This window comes from Trachypithecus francoisi, unplaced genomic scaffold (genome assembly GCF_009764315.1).
Source record: "Trachypithecus francoisi isolate TF-2019V2 unplaced genomic scaffold, Tfra_2.0 Lachesis_group8, whole genome shotgun sequence".
Lineage (NCBI taxonomy): Eukaryota > Metazoa > Chordata > Mammalia > Primates > Cercopithecidae > Trachypithecus > Trachypithecus francoisi.
Genome location: NW_022681473.1, coordinates 51,839,645 through 51,860,872, shown reverse-complemented (window position 1 = coordinate 51,860,872; position 21,228 = coordinate 51,839,645). Strand labels below are relative to the sequence as shown.

The window sequence follows — 21,228 nt, the reverse complement described above, 5'->3', positions numbered from 1 at the left end:
AACGAAAAAGAAGACGCTGTTCTTCTATTCAGGGAGTTTAATATCTGGAAGGGCCGGGATTTCTTTGTGCTAAAGGCCCTCTACAAAGTGCCTGAGATGCAAAAATAAGTCAGTGTCTCTGTTCTCTCAGCAACCGAGTTGCATGTCGTTATCAAATTTTTATTTTCTGTAACTGTTTCCTTCCGTCTCGCTCCGTAGACAGCTTTTGGCAGCAGAGAGCTCTGCCGCGGGGCTGGTGTCTACCCCTCGGTAAGTGGTCAAAACCTGGCTACTGGAAGGAAATGCAATGGAATCGCTCCGCGCTCGAGTATTCTCTTTGGAACTACGGGAATGACAGCTCCAGTGGGACACTTGGAGGTCATGACGAACGCAAAGAACGTGAAAACGCTTGCAGTCCTCGGGGTGGAAATACCTTCTAGAAATACTAAGTATTCGTTCTCTCGTTTAGACCTGGGCACACCAGGGGTTTTAGGAAGGGTCTGGCACTCAATGTTCCTAAAATTAGTTTCCTAGATGGAGCTGGAGAGAGGGGAGTCAGGAACTGCTGCTTTTCGTCGCAATGCCCCGAGTGGAGGAGAAGGAGGAGGGGTGAGGGCGGGCGGCCAGACGCCAGCCGGCAGGGGACCCAGAGAAGAGGGACATTCCCGGCGACCCCGAGGAGCGCGGCGTGGGCACCGCAGTGGCCGCGGTTAGTGGGAGCCCTGAGGCAAAAGGGAGAGGGCAGGGGCGAGGAAACCCAGGGAGCGCGCGCAGATTGGTCCTCTCCTCGGGGCGTGCGCTCCTGTGCGCCAAATGATTGGTGGCAGGAAAGTAGCAGGTAAACCGGCCCCCGCCGCCTCGCCATTGGTCCGCGGCCTCTCTAGCCGCCACACAACTGGCCAGCGGGCTGCCGAGCCGCGCGTGGATTGGCTAGGGGCGGCCGCCGGGACCGGCTCCCTTCGGGCGCTCGGATTGGCTGGCGGGAAGAGGCAGGTATCCGGGCTCCGCGGCTCCTCCATTGGTGGGCGGGGAAGGGGGGTTGGGCACAGCGATTGGTGGGCGGGGGGCCGGGCCTGGGCCGGCGGGGAGCGGATTGGTCGGAAAGTAGGTTAGTGGTGCGACATTTAGGGAAGGCAGAAAGTAGGTCAGGGACGGAGGTGCCTGTTTACCCGCGCCGGACTCACCGCCGCCGCCGCCGCGGGATCCGAGTGCGGGCGCGGGCGCGGGCGCTCCCGGCGAGCCACGGTGAGTGTCAGGCCGGCGGCGGCCAGCGGCGCGATCCCGCGCACCCCGTCGGGAGCCGTTAGAACCCTCGCGGGCGCTGCGCCCCTGCCGCCGCCCCGGGGGCAACCCGGCCACCGAAGAACCCTGCCCGACGTGCCCGCTGCCGGCCTTAAAGGGCCCGTGAACGCTCCCTGCCCCCACCCGGGCCGCGGGGAGGCTGCGCCCCTTAAAGGCGCCGCGCCCGTCCGCCCCCATCCTTCTCGCCTGGGCTGCCGTTGCGGGCTAGGGCAGGCAGAGGTCCCGCAGGAGCCCTTGAAGGGGCCGAGAAAGTGTCCGCTGGAGTACCCACCGCCCTTCCGCGGGCATCGCTACCTGGCTGGGGGAGGGGGCAGCTAGCTGCCTCTTAAAGGGACAGCTCTGCACTTGAGGGCAGTGAATCGGCTGAGGAGGACTCGTAGATGTATCCCCGGGAGCTTCGGGGATCCCCGAGGGGACCATCCCTTGCGGCTGCCCCCCAAGGGCGTTGGGCGAACGGTGCCGCGTCTGCCCTTCCTCTCCGCTTCACTTCCCTTTCGGGAGCCCGCGAGGCTGGGTGGGGGCGGGGAGGGCGTCTCCGTCGGGCTTGGGGAGTCCAAGTCCGCCCGCCCCTTCGGCCCTGTAGCCAGGGCTGGCGCTGCACCCGGGAATCCCCGGCCGGCACGGGCCGACCCCAGCCTGCGAACTTTCGTGGGGCCTGTGCCGTCCCGGTCCTAGGCGGCCCGCAAGGATGCCCCGTGGGTCTGCGGGCAGGTGCGCGTCGGCGTGGGGATGTCGCCCGGATCCCGGGTGCGGGCCGGCTTTGGAGTCCCAGAGCTCCGTGGAGGGCGCAGCGAGCCTGGCTTCAGCTCCGAGTTTGACAGATGTCAGGGAAGAAAAGGTTCCCGCTGGGCTATTGCCGGGCGTTGACGTCCCAGAGAGCTCCCCGTTTGCTTGGAAGAAGACGAGGAAGGTAGAGGTGAACGTCGACCTTGTGGGGTGTATGTCAGCCACCCCGAGGGGTCGCGAGAGCCGGCCGCGGGGTGAGCGCAGGTGCCGCCCGGCAGGAGCTGGGGAGGGAAGGGGTGTGCTGGACACCGGCGCCTGCTGTCAAGTTCTCGCCGACCGGTGAGAGACCCGCTGCCGCCGCGCACCCCGCACCTCCTGACCCCTCTCCCCTCTCCGCCTCGGCCCCTTCCCGGTCACCTAGCGTTGTTTTGGCGCTTTGGCGCTTGCAGTCTCTTCTCCCTTCTTCCACCGCTACTCCTCAGCGAGGAATTATTAGCCAAGTTTTCTCACCCAGCTTCCAAAAATCGGATTCCGTATTTGTGACCAAGCTTTTCTTGACACTACCCGTATACCCGTATTTCCAGCATCGTCGTTTTATTAAAAATCCATAAAAGCTGCTCCTTAGATGCATTCATTTCCCACGACACCTGCTTGCTTGTCATTTGTCCTTCTGACATCTGCTGTTGTTCACCTCTTTAATCTATTTTTATATGACTATTATTTTAATTCTTCTGGACTCATTGATATCAAGATCTATCAATTTGAGTTGGTGGTGTTTTTAATTAATGTACCCATTGAATCATAAGCTTAAAATAATCATTGTTGCTCCTGAGCAGTTTTGAATAATATCATGCTCTCTGTGCTTGCAATACTTAAAAAAAAATCGCCGCTGTTATATTTGATTTCCATATCAAAGAATTCCAAAATATTTTTGAAAATACAAAATTCGATATTTCAGTCCATGTTTTGTTACTCAGACCACTTTATTGATAAGTCTTTAAAACAGCTTATAGAACATTTTTAGAACGTTTGGAAATTTCCTGGGCAGGATTTGAAATTGCCTGTATCATCTGAAGCTGGGTCTGTAGAAGCGTTTTGGTTTTGATTGTAGGCGTAGCCAGGGAATGATAGCAATAAGTTAAAACTGTAGTTAAATTTGTTCTTTATTCTACCCTCTGAAGAACCAACAGGTCTGGTAGAAAAGCACTAAGGGAGTTAGGAGCTGGACATCCTGGTTCTAGTTTAGGCTTGGGCTCTCGTGGCCTTTCCAGTTACTAAATTTATTAAAAGTTATTAAATTTTTCTGGGTTGTGTTTGCCTCTGATGGAAAGTAAGACAGTTGAACTAGGTGATCTCAAAGGTTCCTCTGCTGTAAAGTTCTGTAAGTCTCTAAATATTTAATACATCTGAATTCAGGTTGGTATTTACCTCCTGGCACCTCCAGAATATCTGAGCTGAAGCCCTATTTTCATAAGAAAGTTAAGCAGATAAACAGATGGTGTTTTAAAGGATCCATTTCAAATGATTTATAAAATGATGACTACTCACGAGTTTGTCTGCTATTTGCAGAAGAGGTTTGCATGCCACAGGGCAGGAAAAGGAAGTGGCCGTGTTTTAAGATTTATCCCTTCACACAACAATCTCTGTGGAATTTATATGCTAAAAGATGGACAAGCACCATAGAAAGATTTGGCTGTATTAACAAAATTGCGTATGAAAAGGTAAAAACTAGATAGTTAATATCTCTCTTTGGTGTTAGGGTTATAATATATCTGAGCTTTCTTTGTGATTTCATCATCAACTCTCACTGTGGTAGGAGAAAGTCAATATTAAATAAACGGTTTCAGCCCCCTGATTACATGCAGTGATTTTAGGAAGCATCATAATAACTAAAGTAGTTACTTGCAGGGAAGTAAAATATTCTTTCTAGACCTTGAGATTTAGTTGGGAGCTAGGGACACAGGCATGTTATCCTTCTCCACAGTCTTTTTTCATTATCACCAGACTCAGATTTATCCCACATACCCACCCTGTGTTTTCTTCTCCCTCATGAAATAAGACCTGCTCTGACTCAACCCCCCTCAGCATCTCTTGCTTACTGCCCAAAATGTCCTGTTTCTATCCCCATCATCGCCTCCTCTCCTCCCAGTTCAGAGAAAGCAAGTGGACTCCTCCTCTGTTCCTTTTCTGGGCCTCTCACCATGGGCAAGTGCCTGGGCTTAGATGGCAGAAGAATCTATGACTCAGGTTTGGGCTGTGTGGCCTTGGATGTGTGCTTGACTCCTTTGACCTCAGGCTTCTCCTCTTGGTGTAATGGCAGTGCCTGCCTCATGGAGTCTATGTGAGGATTAAGGGAGATGGTGCATGTAAAATGCCTGGCACACAGGAAGCCTTTCCTTTGTGCCAGCTGCCATTCCTTCTCACCTCTGCCCGGGTCCTGTCACTAGAATATTATTTGTGCTGTTTGTCCTTAGTCTCCCCCTCCCCACCCTGAAAACCTTAGGCTTGATTTAGGAGAGGAAGGATGGAAGAGGCAGAAACACACTTGTGGCAAGCCTGCTGTGTGCCAGGCAATTTACATGTGTCTTTACTTGGTACCCCAGCTTCGTATGCCTCTCTCTTTCCCCCCTCCTGCCAGCTTCCCCCACTCTCCCATCCCCTGCTCCATTCTTAGTACCTGCCCTCTGGCTTCTCTCTCTACCACCTTTCTTTGTATTTCTTCTCAAAGTTTTCTCCAAAACTTTGTCTTGAGTTCCTGGGGCCCATCTGCCCATCCTTATTCCTGAGTGGTTGTTCTTGGCCCCTTTGCAGTATTTTTTTTTTTCAAAGGGGCTCACTCTTGTCCTGCTGGAGTGCAGTAGTGCAACCATGGCTCACTACAGCCTCCCAAGTCTCAGGTGATCCTCCTGTCCCAGCCTCCAGAGTAGCTGAGACAACAGGTGCGTGCCACCACACCTGGCTAATTTTTGTATTTTTATTAGAGATGGGAGTTTCACCATGTTGCCCAGGCTGGTCTCAAACTCCTGGGCTCAGGTGGCCCACCCGCAGCAGCCTCCCGAAGTGCTGGGATTATAGGCATGAGCCACTGTGCTCAGCCCCTTTGAAACTTTTACCTCACTTGTTTTTTTTTGTCCCTTAAATTCTTTCCTCCCTCAGCCTTTGGGTCATGCTGGTTTCTTGATTCTCTTCTTGCACCCCTGTAAAGATAAATGTCTGTCCTAGCTTCTGCTATTCACACCATCCGTGGCCCGGGATCCCCCCTTTAGCCCTGACCTGTGTCTCCTGTGTTCTGCTAGCAAGGCCATTATGGACATTAATGGCAGCCTGTAACCTGCATTTGTGGCCTTGGAGTTACAGGTTTGCAGACTGCTTGCAAGCACTGTCACAATGAGTCCTCATGACACCCTGGAGCCTACATCCTTTCATTCCCCAAGCTGTCCTAAAAGGCAGTTTGGTTGGGTAGTTTAGCATACAGACTCTGGAGCCAGATTTCACATCCTAAGTATTCCCTACTGGCTTTGTGACTCGTGGTCAAGTTTCTTTTGCTCTCTATGCCTTGGTGTCCTCATCTGTGAAACTGGGATCATAGTAGCCCCTACATCAAAGAGTTGAGGTGTGGATTAAATGAGTTAAAGCTTTGGAAAAAGCATTGACAAGGGGTGCAGCAGGGCCATAAGTGGACAAGGCCATGAGTACTTAGGTCTGCGTGGAATGAGAGTTTGAATTGGGGACTTAACCTCAGGGGGGAGATAAGATTCGATAAGGTTTAGTCATCTTTGCTGCAGGGGAACGTTGAGTACTGGCATATAATGGAGTGTGGTTTTTACCTTAGTACGTGCTGTCCTTTTAAATAGTGTAAACTAATTTTTATCTAGCCTGGTTAAAGAAAGGATGGCTTGTCTGCCTAATTTAATATTTGGCTAATGCTCTACCCACTGGGTTTTGTGCATGTACTGAATGAAGCATTGGCTTGTAATTATTCCTTCAACCACTGTTTGAAATGTGTGACCTGGGCAAGTTAGTTAGCTTCTCTGAGTGCAAAATAGGAATAACAATTATTATGGTAATAGCTAACATTTATTGAACACTTTCTATATGCCAGCACATATGTGAGTCACCTCTGCTTATTAACTCATTTAGACCCCGTAACAACTCCATGAGGCAGGTACTATTATCCTTACTTTACAAATGAGGTGGTTTTATAAACTGTCCAAGGTCACTCAGCTGTTATGGCTTGGGGCAGGATTTGTGCTGGTGGACTCCAGAGTCTGCCCTGTGACACCCTAGTGGATGCCTACTGGGAGGAAACACCCCGTTACATCCCTTACGTCACTCAACCGCACCATGCCAGGAGCCTAGTAGGCCGACAGCAATTGGGAACCAGTGTTATTGTTGACAAACGTGGTATGAGCCTCTTTTAGAGCAGGGCCGGCTGAAACCCTCCGCATAAGGGACGCGGACCTGGATGCTACCTGAGCAGCAGCTCCAAGGGCTTGTGAGCATTCTCCTCACATTCTGTTGTGCCTGGCTGTCTCTGGCCTCCTCCTGCCTTCTCTGCAGCATTGCTCTGACCCAGGCCCCCTGTGGGCCAGCCAGTTCCTCCCTAGGCAGCTCCTTGAGTGAGATGAACCTTTTAACATAACTCACTAACCCCACCTCCTAGCCTCATCTAGCCATCTGCAGAGCTCCTCACCGCGGAGGGGACCTTTTCAAAGGTCTCTCACCTTTGTGCTTTTCTCCCCGAAGACCAACGTCCACAACCTTGGTATATCCACAGCCTTGGGGTGTGTGTGTGTGTGTGTGTGTGTGTGTGTATATATATATATGTTTTTAATGCCAGTTGTTCCCCAAATACATTTAGATAGTAAGGGACACATTGTTTTATGTCAAGAACCTGTTACATAAAAATGTGTTATATAATGTTCAAATATATACTGCACAGTGAAATTAGATACCACTTTTTTTTTTTCAAAGAATAAAAAGATAATAAACACAGGCTGTCCTGAATATAATTAACCTCAGATTTGGGAGGCATGGAAGGACGTGCCCTGCCCTCAGAGCTCTCATCCTGAGCTCTTTCTTGAGTGCACCAAGAGCAGGACGGATGGGAAGTTGGCCTGAATCTGCCATGGTGTGCTACTGTGAGATGCTCTGGAAATTGTCTTTTTTTTTTGGCGGGGGGTTGGGGATGCCTTCACATCTTGCTCACTTGTATCTTTCTCACGCCTAAGTAGAGGGAAGAAGCTCTTTTTGCCTCCTCATACTTAGACCACCCAGGTCATCTTCTGACCAGTTTTCTGCTCTGCTTACCTCCTTTCAGTCTTCCCACACGACAGGCCAGCTTTGCCTGCTAAGAACAGCCCTGTTGCCAGTGGCATGCAGGCGGCACCCCTGTGTCCAGTCTTCCAGGCTCTCCAGGGTCTAGTCCTGTTCCTCCTCCGCAACCCTGCTTCCCCACCCAACCTCCGTTCCCAGCCACAGCCCTGTGCCCGAGGTTCAGTTCTCCTTGCCTCTCCGCTGTCCTCCCTAGGCCTCCTGACTTCACACTCTCCCTCTGGCTGGATGGGTCTTTGCTTAAGTTGTTCCCTTGAGGTCTCTCTTCCTTGCCCCTGCCTGCCTTGGATCTCACTTCTCTGTGAAGTACCTCTGATGACATTTGTTCCCTTCGTGTGTGCTCTCCTTTTTACTCTTGATTACCAGCCATTCATTCGTTCAGAAGCAGGGGTATGTCATAATGAGCAAATTACCATATCATACCGAATCAGGATGGCCAGTTCTCTCATTTTTTAATTGTTTCATGGTTAATTATCTGTGCTTACTTCCCACTCTCCAGTTTAACTCAGTTACTCTGTCTGTGAAGTTTATTGGATGCATAGCACTGTTCTGGGCACTGAGGATACAGCAGTGAACAAAACAAGGGGCCAGGAGGAGGAGGCAGATGATTAATAGTGAAACACATTCATGCTTTGCTGTGACAAGTGCTGGGAGTGCTAGGATAGCAAGCAAATAGAGTAAAGCAGTAGTGATGAGGTATGGTGGGAGGGAGGGCGCCTTATCTGGATCACAGGGGAGACCTCTCTGATGAGGTGACGTTTGAGCTCAGCTTCAGAAAGATCTGGGTGAAGGTGTCCCAGGAAGAGAGAACAGCATGTGTAAAGGCCCTGAGGTTGAAAGGTGCTTGATATTTTTGAGGAAAGTAAAGGCTAGTGTGACTCGATTATGAACTGCTTGTGTATACATGTTTTCTGCCTCTTTTATACTCCCTTTAACCCTGAGTCCAAGGTTAGAAAGGCCTTGTAAATACTTGCATACAGAATTATAGCATTTGTCCTTGGTTATATATTATAAAATAGTAATTTACCATACCCTGCTTGGAAGGCTTTTAATAAAACATTATATTGCATATAAACAAATTAAGGGTTTGAAGAGTTTTCTTATAAATGCACTCCTAGCATGTTTCACCAAATATTACTGTTTTAATTGTGTTTAGTGCAGAACTTTAGACCTCAGAATTCTGCTTCATGTGCACAGCCATCTTAAAAACAGGTTTTGTTCCAAAAGTTTATTTGTAAGGCACTAGATGGAAACTTGGGATAAATTTTTCTATAGGAAAAAATGAACTAAATAGTGGTTTAGTTCCTAGGCGAGCCCACAAAAGCTATTTAGTGGTGATTGTAGCTGAAAACATACTGGTTAGTATCAGCAGTCGACAAGCCCTCTGCTGCTAGACCCTCCTCTCAGTAGCATTGTGCCTCATTTGCTACTAGCGTTCATAGGACCCATTTACCTCAGTCACTTCTCCTACTATATTTTCAGTCTGTTAAACTTTTATAGAAGGGATGTTTTACCTCTATATCTCTAAGATTTGGTTTCATGTGTTATAAATTTGACAGTAGTGCAGAGAGTGGGGAAAACTCTGGACTGGGAGCTGGGAGAGGCCTGGGCTCCAGTCTTGGCCCAGCCACTGACTGGCTGAGTATAACTTCGAGTAAGTTATCCTCTTTGAACTTTGATTTCTCAGGTTCTTCTTGGATGAAAATCCTGTTGTTTTCTCACCATAGCAGGGAAAAATAGATATACTTCATTGTTCAAACCTGCCCTCAAATGGCTGCCTCTGATTTCTTCTTGAAGAAGTATATGGCACTCAGCAATGAGGAACTCAAGCAGTTCCCATGTGTAGAGCTCTGCAGTGACATTCGCAGTAGGAACCTTGATTTTGATCTGCTATCTTTCTTGATGAGTTGAAAGAAATTTTGTCCCAGAACTTTTGGTCCAGATAAGATTTCTGTGTTCTTGGCCAACTTATCTTCCATATAATTATGTAAATTGTTTTTTCTTTTTAACTCTTAGGGATAAAAATGGTGACTCTGGCTTGCCTGCTTATAAAATATACTTATAAGTGCCCTTAGGGAATGGAATGAGTTTGCAGGAGAGAGCAGAGCTGAAAGAGTGTGGGATCAAAAACAACTTTAAATGTTAAATGCAAAGCTATTTTCAGTACCCTGCTGGAAGAAAAAATTTTTTTCAAGGTTTTAGAGGATAGAAGAGGTTTTTGCTCCAAAGAAGAAAGGAACCTAAGGTTTTGCAGTGGTGAAAAGTACCTGATCCTTTAACCAACTACCACCCTCCCTTCCCACCTCTGAGTTTTGTTTTTGACATCATGAGCCACATTTGCCATTTGAGAGGTTTGATATTTAAGTGACGCTAGTGGCAGGGCTCAACTGGCAGTGTTCAAATGACTTAGGTGCAGAGTGCCGTGCTGCAAACTTCCCCAGTGCATTCTAGGGTGAGGAATGCCTCATAGGGAGTGACAGAGCACTTTTAGCGCTGCCTCTATTTGGTCAGTCGTGAATGGTGTGTTCTTTTTTTTCCTTACTTGAAGGCATAACAAGGAGTTGGTACAAGAAGCTGTTGCTTCGTAGACTTCACTTTGGAGCTAGAGGGTGGCGTTATACCTAGCCTGCCTCTTGGATGCTGGAATACCAGCGGCAATGTCATTTCTTTTGTTCTCTGCTATATCCCCAGCAATGAAAACAGTGTCTGTACAAGAAAGTCTCTCAATAAATACTTGTTTATTTATTCAAAAAGTGAATTCAGCTTTGGATAAACCTCTAATTTCCTCCACTCTCTAACAGTGTAGGCTTATGAGGTTGATCTTGCAAGATACTTTGCAGTTTAGGTTACCATTTCTTTTTGACATCTGTGTTTTTCTTATTCTTCAGGTTGGTCGGATATCAGTGTTTTTTTCTGCTGATGGTTGTCCTTGCGCTGCTGATGTTCATCTTCTGTTAACTTCAATTGGCTCCAGGCTGCAGCAAATCTATAGCTGAGCCACATTAGCTAAAAGAAAACTTGTTCGTATTTATTTAGGCATAGTACTACACATTTATTTATTTAGTCAACAAATATCTGTAAGCCTATATACCAAGAATGTTGCTAGACCCAAAGGAAGAGCAGAAATTGTTGTTGTGACCAAGGAGCCTGCAGTTTCTTTGCCTTGTGGAAGATGTTTGTGAGCATTGTAGAGGGGAGGAGGCTTCATAGAACAGGTCAGGCTTTCACCTTTAAGGATGGTAGGATTTCGATTCACAGACAAGGTGAGGACAGGTATTCCCAGGAAGTGGCTGGGCAGAAACATAGCATAATTAACAGAAGTAGGAATGGACCAGTTTGCATTCATGTACACAGACTTGCCTAAAATGGAAGGTTCTTAAATAATGGTGGGAATTTAAGTTTGGAAGATCACTGAAGGCCCAAACCTGGAGCCATTTTAGACATCTAGTGACTTGTCTAAAGTGACAACTGATAAGTGTAGATCCAGGCTTAAAATAAGGCCATGGGAGCTCTGGACCACTGGCATTGGACTTGGCTGTCTCCCAGCAGTCTCTAGATTCAGGATTTGGGCTTGATTGGAGATTTTCTTTTTCTTTTTCTTTTTTTTTGTAGTGGACACTGAGATTGGGGGTTTTAGAGTCATGAGCTGGAAATGGGCAAGGCTCTATTTAACCCACTCTTTCATTTTGCAGTTGAGGAAACTCAGTGAGGTTAAGTGGCAAGTCGGAGTTTGCCTAGTGAGTCAGAGATTGGTGGGCAATGGAGAACCACTGGAGTTGTTTTATTATGGTCATGATTTTAGTGACATGAAATATTTCTCCCTAAAGCATCAATTCAGTGTTCGTGTTCCAGTTGGATTGGAGCAATGAAGGACTAAATGCAGCAGAGACCTGACAGGAGGCTGCTAGATTAATCCAGGCAGGAGAGAGAGGAAGCCAGAACTGGGAATTAATTGTCAATTATGTTAATCAGCATGGCTGTTATCAGTCACCCTTTAGATTTCTAGAGTGCGGTGAACATCTGCCTGTGTGAGTGGCTTTCAAGTGTGTGACTCTGCACTGTACTGTGACCAAGATACCTTAGTTAATGAATTCTCCAGACAGAAAGTGCCATTATGGAAGTAGAATGTTGTAAAACAAATGCCCACATTTTCTGGAAAGAGCACCAGATTAGGAGGAGTCGGATAACCTGCATTTTAGGCTGCTTCTGCTGCTTAATCACCATATAGCCAAAGCAAATCACTTAATGTCTCAAACTGAGCCTGACTCCTTATCTGTGGAACAGGTATAACGATTCTTGTTGAGCCTTTTTCAATGTATGTGTGATGCTTGTGTGAGCTAAGGAAAGAATAGGCATTTTGAAGCTGTAAAGTTGCTTCCTGGCTGCAGGGAGCAGCAGTGCAGTTTTAATAAATAGTAAAGACGTAGTGACCCTTACAGGAATAGCCTAGGAGAACCAGAAAAAGTTCCCCTACTTCCAGGGCGTGTTTAGGGATCTGGCGCTGTCCACCAGGTGGGTGCTGATGTGCACTATTTTGTTGGATAGGGCCATGTTTTTTGTTTGTTTGTTTTGTTTTGTTTTTATTATACTTTAAATTCTAGAGTACGTGTGCACAATGTGCAGGTTTGTTACATAGGTATACATGTGCCATGTTGGTTTGCTGCACCCATTAACTCGTCATTTGCATTAGGTGTATCTCCTAATGCTAGCCCTCTCCCAGCCCCCCACCCCCTGACAGGTACCAGGGTGTGATGTTCCCCGCCCTGTGTCCAAGTGTTCTCATTGTTCAATTCCCACCTGTGAGTGAGAACATGCGGTGTTTGGTTTTCTGTCCTTGTGATAGTTTGCGGAGAATGATGGTTTCCAGCTGCATCCATGTCCCTGCAAAGGACATGAACTCATCCTTTTTTATGGCTGCATAGTATTCCATGTTGCATATGTACCACATTTTCTTAATCCAATCTGTCATTGATGGACATATGGGTTGGTTCCAGTCTTCGCTATTGTGAATAGTGCCGCAGTAAACATACCTATGCCTGTGTCTTTATAGTAGCATAATTTATAATCTTTTGGATATATACCCAGTAATGGGATTGCTAGGTCAAATGGTATTTCTAATTCTAGATCCTTGAGGAATCTCCACACTGTCCTCCACCATGGTTGAACTAGTTTACACTCCCACCAACAGTGTAAAAGTGTTCCTGTTTCTCCACATCCTTTCCAGCATCAGTTGTTTCCTGACTTTTTAATGATTGCTATTCTAACTGGTGTGAGATGGTATCTCATTGTGGTTTTGATTTGCATGTCTCTGATGGCCAGTGATGATGAGCATTTTTTCATGTGTCTTTTGGCTGCATAAATGTCTTCTTTTGAGAAGTGTCTGTTCATATCCTTTGGGATAGGGCCATGTTTTAAAGATGATTATGTTTCACCCCATAAGCCTGGGCATGAATGGAAAGGTTAGGCATGGATAGCCATGTGAATCTATTATCTGCAAACACCTTTCAGGATAGTGACAGGCAGCTGTGAACCAGAAAAACAAGTGTCAGAATCTAGCCAGCTGGCCAATCTGTCATTCTTGGATGTTTCACCTATCCTGGGGCATTAGGCAGTGATCCAGAGGAACCTTGATTAGCCTGGGGGAACTCATGACTGAGCCAGCATGCTGTCCAGGTAATACCTGGCAGCAAAGCCTGACTGGAGATCTACCAAATCTAATTTTTGCCAGCATTACAAGTATATTTATTATTATTATTATTATCGTTATTATTATTAATATTAGTGTCTAACCTTTGACTACTTACCGTATGCCAACAACTGTGCTAAGTGGTCCTGTTTTCTAGTTAGAGAGACTGAAACTCAAAGGCGCTTCAGATGATACATGCTAAGTGCGAAAGCCATGATTCAAACTCACTCCAGTGCCTGGATGTGTAACTGCTATATTCCCCTTTCTCTCTTTTCCTGGTACCTCAAAATACTTCTTGTCTCTGGTTTTGAGGTTTCTGACTGTGTTTTTGGTTGACGGACTGGTTGCCACACAGAGGCTCAGCTCAGCACAGCTCTTTTTTCTTCATAGTTTGTGATGGACGTCCTCCTGATACTCTGGCTGGTGAGCAAATGGATGCCAGTGGTGAATGCGGCAGAAAGACTAACTCTTGCCAGCTAGTGCGTGTGGGTGAATTTTAAAGACAGCAAAAGAAATTTCTCTAGGTCAGTTTTTAAAGAGTGGCTGGTAGCTTGTGTTCTGCTTAAAGTTTTTGTGAAGATGTTCATCAAAGTCACCCCATAAAAGCCCTTCCAAATGCTGTGATTCTGATAACAATACCATAGAACATTCCTGTGTAATTCACAAGTAGTTTTTACATACAATTTATTGTTTGGTCATCATCACAACCCTATGAGACAGGTGTTGTGACGTTTCCTCTTGTGGACTGGGAAATTGCTTAGAATTTAAGCAACTGTCCAGAGTTCTACAACTGGTCAGTGGCAGAGGCAGCTTTGTGACTTAATTCACTCTCTATTCAAGTTTCATCTTTGCTTTCTCTATTGAAGTTCTTAAATGTTCTGATTCACTGTATTTAGAAGTCAGCAGGGATTATTAAAGTGAACTTCTTTGTGGTATACAGTGTTACTGAATCAGAGTAAATAAAAGGTCACATGATTGGTTGTTGTGTTAGATTTAATTGATGTGTACTCACTTTGTATGGTACAGAATACACACATATCTTTTGTGGGATATCATTGGTACAACAGCTTTAAAAATCTCAAGGCTTTAATAGATGATAAAACGTGGAGTTTATATGATTTCTTGAAGAAGTTGACCATTGAGTTCTTGGTCAGGAACACAAGCTTCAATTGTAACAGTTTCCATGGAGACATTAACCTTCGCTTGCATCATTTCAGCTTTCAGTGCCTTTCCTAGGAGTGGAGTGAACTGCTGAAAGAAGAGCACTGGTTGTGGTTGTCACTTACAGCTCTCTCCCCTACTGTTTCTGCTGGAGGCTGATTTGCTTTTCTGGGTCCTCTCAGTTTTTCCTGTGACCTAAGCATAAATTGTTTTTGAGATCCTGGTAATCTCATATTTTAAAAGTTTTCCATGAAAGAAAACTGAATGGAACACGTTTTTTTCACCCCTTTAAAGTATTTAATTGGTGGCAAGGGGCTTTGCTAGAAGAATGAAGACCTGGTCTCACTCTAGCTTCTTGTATTAGTTGGGATACCAGGTAAGTCCCTCTGTTAAAGAGACCCACAGGCACAATGGCTGAAACCAGGTAGAAGTTTTCTCTCTCATGTGCTAGACCCGAGTAGATAGTGGTCCAGTCCTAGTATCTTTAACATATGGCTTCCATTTGATGGTTGAAGGTAAAAACTTACCATCTCCCAGAGGAAGGAACCAAGGGGGCACACATCCAGTCATTTTTAAGGGGAAGACCTGGGGGCAGCACATTCTCTTTTTCCAGTGGCCAGAACTTGCAACTACGTATAGTTGCAAAGAAGACTGGGAGATATCTTTAGTTGGGAAGCCGTGAGTCTAGCAAAATCTCTGTTTTTATGGGTGGCGAGGGGAATGAATGAGGGGAACTAGCAGTCTGCTGCGTTGTGGTGGCAATGGAAGGGATAAGTAGAGTTTGAAGCTGTTGTCAGTAGAGTTGGGAAGATCCCTGAGTCAGGGGTGAGAATCTAAGCAGGCACACAGAAAGCAGGGCATGTGCAGCCATCTAGAGGTCAGGGCAGCTCTTGGCTCTGAAACTAAGCAGTGGGGGGGGCACCCAAGCATGGAAGGGAATATGAATTACCCAAAAGACGTCAGGTTGTCAGTAAAAGGAAATTCACCAATGTGACTGAATCAGTAGAAAGAGCACTTAGACTAGGAGCCAGAAGACCTAGGTTTGAGTCCAGCCCTTTTACTTCATAACCTGGGGCAAAATATTCCCCAAAATATTTACTTTATTGTTTAGATAATGGCAATAACAGTGATGGCCTTTCCTGCCTCCCAGGCTTAGTGTGAGACCGCAGGGTGAGGAAGTACTGTGTAGACTGCAGCCCCATGGAGAGGTACACAGTGTCTGCCCAGCCCAGGGCCTGCCAGGGGTGTATTTATTGAATGAAATGTAAACTATTAAAAGAGTTGGGGAAAATGCGTTATACTAAGGAGATCTTAATCCTGGACAGTCTTCTCTACCAGGCAGAAAGTTTCTGCTCTCCACTGGCCAAGGCCTTGGACATGTGTGTAAAACCAGGTCCCCAATAATCACATGGGCAGATGCCAGCAACTCCTTACTGGGTAGCACATGACACGTAGTATGTCCTTCGCAAGGCCATTTGCTCATTCCTCTGTGTAGGTAACCAAGTGCAACAGAACTCGATGTGAACTAATCATTTTTAAATGATTTGGCCCATGGACAGGTTAGAAGATGAGACCTTCCCAAGGCCACCGAAACTTGATTTCTTGCTTCAAAATAATAAGATGCAGTTATAAAATGCTTCTGTTGATTTGGAAAAAATGTGTGGCTTGTTCAAAACAATATGTATTAATAGAAAATGTAACATAAATAAGAGGATACAAAAAAGTAATATTTCTATCTTCTGGGCCTAGTATTAGTGATTTTTTTTCCTTTTGGTAGGAAAATGGGGGCTCAGTGGAATAATTAGTCTTGTTTCTTTTTCTTTTAATTTCATGAAGGGTTTGTATTATTCATTTTGTTACTTAAATTGTTTATTTGCTAAGGAAAGCACTTCTTTCTTGGAACTCTGTGGAGTGTTTTTAGATGGACTTTACTGGAAAAAAACAAGAATTGAAATTATATTCACAGTGTGCTCTAAACTCTTTTAAAATCTCATGCTTGGATGGAGGAAAATGCCCCGAAATGTTAATAGTGGTTCTCACCTCATGGAATTAGAGGTGACTTTTATTCTCATCTCCTTCTCTGTGGTTTCCTATTTTTCAACAATGAGTGTGAATTACTTTTTTTTATTATTATACTCTTAAGTTATAGGGTACATGTGCACAACGTGCAGGTTTGTTACATATGTATATATGTGCCAGGTTGGTGTGCTGCACCCATTAACTCGTCATTTACATTAGGTATATCTCCTAATGCTATCCCTCCCCACTCCCCCCACCCCACAACAGGTCTCAGTGTGTGATGTTCCCCTTCCTGTGTTCAAGTGTTCTCATTGTTCAATTCCCACCTATGAGTGAGAACATGCGGTGTTTGGTTTTCTGTTCTTGCGATAGTTTGCTGAGAATGATGGTTTCCAGCTGCATCCATGACCCTACAAAGGACATGAACTCATCCTTTTTTGTGGCTGCACAGTATTCCATGGTATATATGTGCCACATTTTCTTAATCCAGTCTGTCATTGATGGACATTTGAGTTGGTTTCAAGTCTTTGCCATTGTGAATAGTGCTGCAATAAACATACGTGTGCATGTGTCTTTATAGCAGCATGATTTATAATCCTTTGGGTATATACTCAGTAATGGGATGGCTGGGTCAAGTGGTATTTCTAGTTCTAGATCCTTGAGGAATCACCACACTGTCTTCCACAATGGTTGAACTAGTTTATAGTCCCACCAACAGTGTAAAAGTGTTCCTCTTTCTCCACATCCTCTCCAGCACCTGTTGTTTCCTGACTTTTTAATGATCGCCATTCTAACTGGTGTGAGATGGTATCTCATTGTGGTTTTGATTTCCTTTTCTCTGATGGCGAGTGATGATGAGCATTTTTTCATGTGTCTGTTGGCTTCATAAATGTCTTCTTTTGAGAAGTGTCTGTTCATATCCTTTGCCCACTTTTTGATAGGATTGCTTGTTTTTTTTCCTGTAAATTTGTTTGAGTTCTTTGTAGATTCTGGATATTAGCCCTTTGTCAGATAAGTTGCTTGCAAAAATTTTCTCCCATTCTGTAGGTTGCCTCTTCACTCTGATGGTAGTTTCTTTTGCTGTGCAGAAGCTCTTTAGTTTAATTAGATCCCATTTGTCAATTTTGGCCTTTGTTGCCATTGCTTTTAGTCTTTTAGACATGAAGTCCTTGCTCATGCCTGTGTCCTGAATGGTATTGCCTAGATTTTCTTCTAGGGTTTTTATGGTTTTAAGTTTAACATTTAAGTCTCTAATCCATTTTGAATTAATTTTTGTGTAAAGTGTAAGGCAGGGATCCAGTTTCAGCTTTCTACATATGGTTAGCCAGTTTTCCCAGCACCATTTATTAAATAGCAAATGCTTTCCCCATTTCTTGTTTTTGTCAGGTTTGGCAAAAATCAGATGGTTGTAGATGTGTGGTATTATTTCTGAGGGCTCTGTTCTGTTCCATTGGTCTATATCTCTGTTTTGGTAACAATGAGTGTGAATTACTTTTGTCATCATGAAAGACCAGTTAAAAATTAATCTCACAAATTAACACTCTCAAGCCAAATCATGAATTTTTATTTTTCACAACCTGGCTTGGACTATAAACTGTCACACTATCTCAGACCTATCCATATTCTTTTCTGAGTGAGGCATTGAGGAACTTATTATAAAGATGATGCTTTCCTTCTGGAAATCAAGAAACAAGCCAAGGGCTTGTAATGTGTTAGGAAAGATGTCCTGAGTAACTCTCCTCCTGGGATCTGACTAGCCTTTACCTAAGGAAATGAGTTTTGTGGGTTCCCTGTTCACACTGTTCATTCACTGTGTCACCATTTTTTTTTTATCCTGTACTCATATGTACCTCAGGGTCCCCAGACTTTCTTATCCTGGGATTGCATGACTTTGTCCTTGGCTGTCTTGGGCCCCTGCCATTTCCAGTGTTCTATGTTCATGTTCACAACATTGTTGATTTGGCTGTGGCTTCTTCCCCCAGTGTTCCTGTAGACTGAAGAGAGCACATTGCTGTCTGTGTCCCTGTGCAGCTTCCTCTTCCTCTTTATCATTGCTCAGGTGAGTGGCCTGAGCAGTGCTCCTGGGATGAGGTGAAGAGAAGCCATCAAGACTGCAGGGAAGGGCTGGGGTGCTGAGCTGGCCGAGCTTCCCTGGGGGAAGGCACTGGGCCATCCATCCAGCAGCAGTTGGCCCACAGCTGGCAGGGCAGGCTCAGGAGTGGCTCTTGAAGATGGCTGCTTGGTGTTTGAAGACAGTTCCTAGGGCATGCATTCATCTGTTGAGCACCTTCAATGTGGCAGCCTCTGTTCTAGATGCTGGCTGATGACCAAGGCTGACATGGCCTTGGCTGTCATGGGACTTTCATTCTAGTGGTAGAGGGAGAGAAGAGAAACGATTAGCAGGAAAATCAATGAAGAAGATAATTACAGGTTGTAAGAATGATCCCAGAGGAGGTTACAGGTACCTATTTGTAGAGAAGTGGGGGAGGGGGGCAGAGTTAGGATAGGAACCTATATCCCTGATTGTAAAGTCTGGCTCCTTCTGTGTCCCCTGGGCTTTCTGGTGGGAAGCGGGAGGTGGAGGAGCCCTGCTGGGAGGGCTGAGCTTCTCCCATTCAGCCAGTCTGGGTCAGCCTGGGGCCTTCAGATGGAGATAGCAAAAGTTGAGGGCATGAGCCAGGGACTGACTCTCTTGGTCACTCCAGTTGCCCATCTCTGGACTGCCCCAGGTGAACAGCCATGTTTTTTAAAGAATGAGGAACAAATTTGCATACAGGAGTCCAGATTTATGCATGCTGTAGCTTTAGTCTGAAGACAAGCTTATAGTTTCTCCCCTATTATTTTCAACTTTTAATGAGATACCAGCATCTCAGTGCCTCTCCAGCAAGGATATTGGGCTGGTGTTTTCAGGGAACAATTTTCATTAACTACTCCTTACCTCCCTATCACCCAGCCACCCCCAGTCCCCTTCCTGGTGGCTCAGAGTCTGGCCTTGGCATGCAATAAGAATATTTTTGCCTTGGTGTTAGCCTTTCTGAAACTCTTGATTACTGGTGCTCACAGGACCTTTCTGCAGCACTGTCTGCTTGGCTGTGGACTACCCAGAGGAGCTTGGTGTCAGGCAAACTTAGGCGATTTCCCTGAGCATCCTTGTTGAGTCTGCCTTTGTACTTCTTTGTCAGGTCTAGAGGCTTGGCCGTTTGTCCTGCTCTATTGTCCCCTCCTTCTGGGAACCCTCAGGACCCTCACTCCATGGAGACCCAGCACCCTTCCTCCTGGAAACATCAGTGATGGGGCTTTCCCAGCCCTTTCCCCCATCTTCCTTTTCAAAGAACAAAGCCTTTGAAGCTTGTCTCTTACCTGTCCGATGCAGTATGGGAATCTGCAAGTTCTTTGCCTCCTGAAGGGGTCTGGGGAATCACTTGGCTTTCAGAGCTTTCCTCACCCCTCTCCCACCCATAGACTGATTTTAACCCGAGAGTAAGTCATTCATGTTGTGGTTGAATACTCCTTCCAGGCCCACTAGAAAGACTCTTTGTTACTAAATTCTGTTTTCTTGTGAAAGAGGAGCTTATTACTATCTCATTTTGTTGGTTGTTATTACCCTCCTTTAAAAATATATCTACATACAGGCATGTGTGTACCTACATGTTTCTGTATTTCCCTTGTGAATGTGGCCCTCAGAGGGCCTGGATTTAAACCCTGGGAGTGGTAGTGACCCTTTGGGAAATGTATTCTTTTTGTTCCAGATCTTCTCTGGCTCAAATATGTGAAGTTTTGTTTAGCCAAAACTATGTTAGTGTCATAGTTTCTCCCAGTTTCTAAGATAAATTTGGGCTCACTGTAATCAGCATGCAGACAAGAATATGGCCATCAGCTCTGCCCCTTAAATTCATAATCAGACTCAGTGGGGAAGCCGTTCCTGTCCTACCTTGCGCTTGTGGCTTTGTCAGCCTCAGGCGGTTCCTGCAGTGTCCTCCTGCCTGTGAGTGTTGTCAGGAGTTATTGGTACTTGGGTGCTGCTTGGCCTCAGGGTGCCAGGGCTCCCATGTGGAGTGTGCCTGCTGCTGTCTTTACAGCCTAGGTGTCTCTGCAGTCCTCCTCTTACATAGCCACAGCACAGTAAAGTACATCCAGTTTGCGCTGTACTAAGCAATTTTATTTAAAAAATGAGTTTAATAAGTAAATGGTCCCTTAGTTCGTTTGAGTGGCTCCCCTCTCTGGCTTTGGTCTGAATGAGCTACACCTGGCTGGAGACCCCTGCTCCCCTCAGCATGGAGTCACCTCCCTGTGCTAAGGAGGAAAGGAAGAAGTTATTCTTACCTTGGTTTTGAGACAAGACAAGCCTGGAGAATGCTGTAGGGATGAAGCAGTCGCCCATTTGTCCAGCATCAGTTGAGGGTCTACTGTGTGCCTGGCATCATAGGAAGCCTCTGGAGTGCTGTGAGCAAGAAAATAATACCTGATTTATGTTTTTATAGGTTCTTCTGGCTGCCTGTGGGCCGGTGGTGAGGAGGACAGGAGTGCAGCAGGGAGATGGGTTAGGAGGCAGTTGCTCTGGTCCAGGGAGCAGTGCCAGCTTGGGGGCTGTTGGTGGGTATTGGTGTGAGTATGGGCAGGCCGCAGATAGGCCTTTGCCCATTGCCCTTGCCATGTGTCCCTAGGGGAGGTTCTGGGCATCCCAAACCATGAGCCTGCCCTTTCCCAAGTGTGCTAGGACCTGCCAAGCTCCTGTTCCATGGCCTATGCTGTTCATTCCATCTGGAATGCTCTCTTCCCCCTGCTTCCCCTCCTAGCTGAGTGACATTGATTAAGTGACCAGATCTCTCTTGAGCCTCATTCTCTTATTCTGTGAAAGAGTGCTCATGGAACCTACTGCGTGGGACCGTGAGGATAAGACTGTAGTTGAGTGTGGTGACTGCAGTAGCCTCCACAGCTGTCTCCTGCTTCCAATTTCATCCTGCTACTGTGCATTCTTTACACAGTGATCCTGTGACAGGATCAGATCAGGGCAGGCCTCT

At 46.1% G+C, this 21,228-nt stretch overlaps 1 protein-coding gene across 27 annotated transcripts in view; it reads left to right on the top strand.

Annotated features, from left to right (window-relative positions):
- The first annotated feature begins 1,027 nt into the window (after nt 1–1,027).
- The window catches only part of ARNTL (aryl hydrocarbon receptor nuclear translocator like), a 110,236-nt gene continuing 90,035 nt past the window's right edge, over nt 1,028–21,228 (top strand). For 19 of the 27 annotated variants that reach the window (XR_004435975.1, XR_004435974.1, XR_004435976.1 and 16 more), the window contains exon 1: nt 1,028–1,224. The gene's annotated coding sequence lies outside the window, so the exon portion shown is untranslated. The remainder of the gene's footprint in view (nt 1,225–21,228) is intronic. The other 8 variants (XM_033206146.1, XM_033206159.1, XM_033206167.1 and 5 more) reach the window with 2 other exon arrangements.